This window comes from Hyla sarda, unplaced genomic scaffold (assembly GCF_029499605.1).
Source record: "Hyla sarda isolate aHylSar1 unplaced genomic scaffold, aHylSar1.hap1 scaffold_480, whole genome shotgun sequence".
NCBI classification, from domain to species: domain Eukaryota; kingdom Metazoa; phylum Chordata; class Amphibia; order Anura; family Hylidae; genus Hyla; species Hyla sarda.
Genome location: NW_026610492.1, coordinates 241,886 through 246,981, shown reverse-complemented (window position 1 = coordinate 246,981; position 5,096 = coordinate 241,886). Strand labels below are relative to the sequence as shown.

Below are 5,096 nucleotides of genomic sequence, written 5' to 3'. Positions count from 1 at the left end.
ATTTCTTCATAAGCATTAATCTTATTTTGTCAATTAGGAACATTCAGCACCCACCCGCTATCAAGGCAGCTGCCTATCATGTCATGCCCTACCTGCACAGGTGTGCTGGCTACTCAAATGATCCAATTAAGGAGGCCATTTAGTCAGCAGCAGCAGAAGTCCTGTGCCTGGACGCTCCAACAGCGGCCAGACACAAGCAGAAGCAGCAGAAGCAGCAGCAGCACCACCTTTTGTTTTTTGGCTGCAGCAGCAGCAGCAGCAGCAGCAAGGCCCACAGGGCTGGCTAGCTGGCTAGCCAGCAAGCAGGTAGCAATGAAAGTAGGAATCTTTCTTTTTAACCCTGTAAGGGGGTGGTGCACTGTACCCGAAGATACTGCCATATCGGGTCAATGCATAGGGCGACGGAAGCAAGCTTCGAAATCGGCCCCCGTTCTCAAAAATCCATTTAATATATGGTCCCCAGATAGGGGACGTATCAGATATTAAACTGATAAGAACAGATACTACACTTGATCTTAGCCAAAAGGCCGAGAAGCGATAACCGTGAAAGGGGCGGGCCCAACAAGGTCCCCTTCATGGGCACTATCACTGCTTGCTGTCAGGGAGGCTGCCAGACAATTTTCCATGCACACTCTGGGCTGGGGGGCAGTCAACCACCAGTACACACAGCAGAACCTAAACCCATACCATTATTGCTAAGCAGCAAGACAGGGGCCCATTGCACTCCCACGGGGCCTTTTTAAATGCAATCCATAACCCGGATTTGCCAGGAACCCTTCTTACTCCTCCTACTTGCATGTGACACTGGGCTTAGGATCTGCATAGGAAACACACACACAAGCACACACCTACCTTTGTTGCCTGCAGATGCCTCCTTGGCTGTCCCCAAACGGTATCAAACCAACACCCACGGGAAGCTGTAAGCATAGAGGACATGCCTGCACCCCATTGGACTTACCTGTGTGGGTTAAATCCGGGTTATTTGACAACCTATGGCGGTGATGGTTCTGCTCAGGCAGAGCAGTGCTGATGCTCCTCATAAAGCTGTCGCTGCTGTGAAGGTTCTAGGTGACATCACAATCCCTATGGTTACATACACGACAAAGCTGGGTTGTTGTTGTTTACACTCTGCAAGGCCTGTGGAAGTGAGTGACATCATAGCACTGTAGTTCTGAGGGTTCTAGATGGATGCAACAATCTCCTGTTGCTTCTATGAAGGCCATAATAGACGACATCACCAAACAGCTCCATAGTCACATACACAGCAAAGGAGAGATGTTGTTTACACCTAGTGATGTCAGTGGTATTGAGTGACATCACAGCACAGTGCTAAGGCTCCTGGGCCTGGACACAGCAGCGGCTGCAATATCTCAACGGAGAATACGTTTATATATATGTGTGTGTGTGCGCGTATATATATATATATATATATATATATATATATATATATATATATTTCTCCGCCGAAATCACTTTTAAACCCATTTCCACCTTTTTTTCCCTTCTCTTCCTCTTACTTTTTTTTCACGTTTTTTTACGTTTTTCTCCTTTTCGCCTCTTTTCTGGGCGTATTATTCTTCTTTTTCTTCTTTTTTTTCGTCTAATGCATACCCCATCAGTGCAGCAATGCTTATTCAATACCGCCAGCAGATGGAGACACTGGGGGATAATTTTCTAAGGATTTATACTGATTTTTCCTGTCTGAATTTGTCGCACAGAAAGTTGCAGGCCAAATATGTGTGACATTTCTGCGACTTTAGCTTCTAGAGCATTTTTACAACATTATACATAGGTGCTGAATACATAAAAAGCGACTGTTCAGCGACAGACAAGTCGCATCGGCTGAAAGTAGGCCAGAATGTCAGTCCATGTTGGAGCAGGTTTAGATACAGTCTAAAGCATAGATCTCAAAGTCTGTGCACAGAATTTAGCAAGGGCCTCGCACCTTCTGATGCATCAGGTAGGTGCACTATAGCATAGCCTAACCCTCTGTACTTTGGTCTATATTGATGCGGGACATAGACAGCCAGCTGATGACCAATCCATTAGTGCAATGGATGGCTGGAAGCATTTGTCTTTGCCTTTGCAATACCACAGAAGCAATGCATGGTCAATGTACAGCAATGACACACCTGTGTGAACAGCCAGGAGACCCCCCCATGTTATGTTACATAGTTACATAGTTAGTACGGTCGAAAAAAGACATATGTCCATCAAGTTCAACCAGGGAATTAAGGGGTAGGGGTGTGGCGCGATATTGGGGAAGGGATGAGATTTTATATTTCTTCATAAGCATTAATCTTATTTTGTCAATTAGGAACATTCAGCACCCACCCGCTATCAAGGCAGCTGCCTATCATGTCATGCCCTACCTGCACAGGTGTGCTGGCTACTCAAATGATCCAATTAAGGAGGCCATTTAGTCAGCAGCAGCAGAAGTCCTGTGCCTGGACGCTCCAACAGCGGCCAGACACAAGCAGAAGCAGCAGAAGCAGCAGCAGCACCACCTTTTGTTTTTTGGCTGCAGCAGCAGCAGCAGCAGCAGCAGCAAGGCCCACAGGGCTGGCTAGCTGGCTAGCCAGCAAGCAGGTAGCAATGAAAGTAGGAATCTTTCTTTTTAACCCTGTAAGGGGGTGGTGCACTGTACCCGAAGATACTGCCATATCGGGTCAATGCATAGGGCGACGGAAGCAAGCTTCGAAATCGGCCCCCGTTCTCAAAAATCCATTTAATATATGGTCCCCAGATAGGGGACGTATCAGATATTAAACTGATAAGAACAGATACTACACTTGATCTTAGCCAAAAGGCCGAGAAGCGATAACCGTGAAAGGGGCGGGCCCAACAAGGTCCCCTTCATGGGCACTATCACTGCTTGCTGTCAGGGAGGCTGCCAGACAATTTTCCATGCACACTCTGGGCTGGGGGGCAGTCAACCACCAGTACACACAGCAGAACCTAAACCCATACCATTATTGCTAAGCAGCAAGACAGGGGCCCATTGCACTCCCACGGGGCCTTTTTAAATGCAATCCATAACCCGGATTTGCCAGGAACCCTTCTTACTCCTCCTACTTGCATGTGACACTGGGCTTAGGATCTGCATAGGAAACACACACACAAGCACACACCTACCTTTGTTGCCTGCAGATGCCTCCTTGGCTGTCCCCAAACGGTATCAAACCAACACCCACGGGAAGCTGTAAGCATAGAGGACATGCCTGCACCCCATTGGACTTACCTGTGTGGGTTAAATCCGGGTTATTTGACAACCTATGGCGGTGATGGTTCTGCTCAGGCAGAGCAGTGCTGATGCTCCTCATAAAGCTGTCGCTGCTGTGAAGGTTCTAGGTGACATCACAATCCCTATGGTTACATACACGACAAAGCTGGGTTGTTGTTGTTTACACTCTGCAAGGCCTGTGGAAGTGAGTGACATCATAGCACTGTAGTTCTGAGGGTTCTAGATGGATGCAACAATCTCCTGTTGCTTCTATGAAGGCCATAATAGACGACATCACCAAACAGCTCCATAGTCACATACACAGCAAAGGAGAGATGTTGTTTACACCTAGTGATGTCAGTGGTATTGAGTGACATCACAGCACAGTGCTAAGGCTCCTGGGCCTGGACACAGCAGCGGCTGCAATATCTCAACGGAGAATACGTTTATATATATGTGTGTGTGTGCGCGTATATATATATATATATATATATATATATATATATATATTTCTCCGCCGAAATCACTTTTAAACCCATTTCCACCTTTTTTTCCCTTCTCTTCCTCTTACTTTTTTTTCACGTTTTTTTACGTTTTTCTCCTTTTCGCCTCTTTTCTGGGCGTATTATTCTTCTTTTTCTTCTTTTTTTTCGTCTAATGCATACCCCATCAGTGCAGCAATGCTTATTCAATACCGCCAGCAGATGGAGACACTGGGGGATAATTTTCTAAGGATTTATACTGATTTTTCCTGTCTGAATTTGTCGCACAGAAAGTTGCAGGCCAAATATGTGTGACATTTCTGCGACTTTAGCTTCTAGAGCATTTTTACAACATTATACATAGGTGCTGAATACATAAAAAGCGACTGTTCAGCGACAGACAAGTCGCATCGGCTGAAAGTAGGCCAGAATGTCAGTCCATGTTGGAGCAGGTTTAGATACAGTCTAAAGCATAGATCTCAAAGTCTGTGCACAGAATTTAGCAAGGGCCTCGCACCTTCTGATGCATCAGGTAGGTGCACTATAGCATAGCCTAACCCTCTGTACTTTGGTCTATATTGATGCGGGACATAGACAGCCAGCTGATGACCAATCCATTAGTGCAATGGATGGCTGGAAGCATTTGTCTTTGCCTTTGCAATACCACAGAAGCAATGCATGGTCAATGTACAGCAATGACACACCTGTGTGAACAGCCAGGAGACCCCCCCATGTTATGTTACATAGTTACATAGTTAGTACGGTCGAAAAAAGACATATGTCCATCAAGTTCAACCAGGGAATTAAGGGGTAGGGGTGTGGCGCGATATTGGGGAAGGGATGAGATTTTATATTTCTTCATAAGCATTAATCTTATTTTGTCAATTAGGAACATTCAGCACCCACCCGCTATCAAGGCAGCTGCCTATCATGTCATGCCCTACCTGCACAGGTGTGCTGGCTACTCAAATGATCCAATTAAGGAGGCCATTTAGTCAGCAGCAGCAGAAGTCCTGTGCCTGGACGCTCCAACAGCGGCCAGACACAAGCAGAAGCAGCAGAAGCAGCAGCAGCACCACCTTTTGTTTTTTGGCTGCAGCAGCAGCAGCAGCAGCAGCAAGGCCCACAGGGCTGGCTAGCTGGCTAGCCAGCAAGCAGGTAGCAATGAAAGTAGGAATCTTTCTTTTTAACCCTGTAAGGGGGTGGTGCACTGTACCCGAAGATACTGCCATATCGGGTCAATGCATAGGGCGACGGAAGCAAGCTTCGAAATCGGCCCCCGTTCTCAAAAATCCATTTAATATATTGTCCCCAGATAGGGGACGTATCAGATATTAAACTGATAAGAACAGATACTACACTTGATCTTAGCCAAAAGGCCGAGAAGCGAT

General features: G+C 46.4%; 3 non-coding genes across 3 annotated transcripts; all 3 read right to left on the bottom strand.

Moving 5' to 3' along the window:
- Positions 1–348: 348 nt before the first annotated feature.
- On the bottom strand, positions 349–539 carry LOC130336546 (U2 spliceosomal RNA). Its single transcript, XR_008877968.1, has one exon. It is a non-coding gene; the product is annotated as a U2 spliceosomal RNA (small nuclear RNA).
- A 2,092-nt stretch (positions 540–2,631) lies between these two features.
- Positions 2,632–2,822, bottom strand: LOC130336545 (U2 spliceosomal RNA). The gene has a single exon (XR_008877967.1). It is a non-coding gene; the product is annotated as a U2 spliceosomal RNA (small nuclear RNA).
- A 2,083-nt stretch (positions 2,823–4,905) lies between these two features.
- Positions 4,906–5,096, bottom strand: LOC130336501 (U2 spliceosomal RNA). The gene has a single exon (XR_008877924.1). It is a non-coding gene; the product is annotated as a U2 spliceosomal RNA (small nuclear RNA).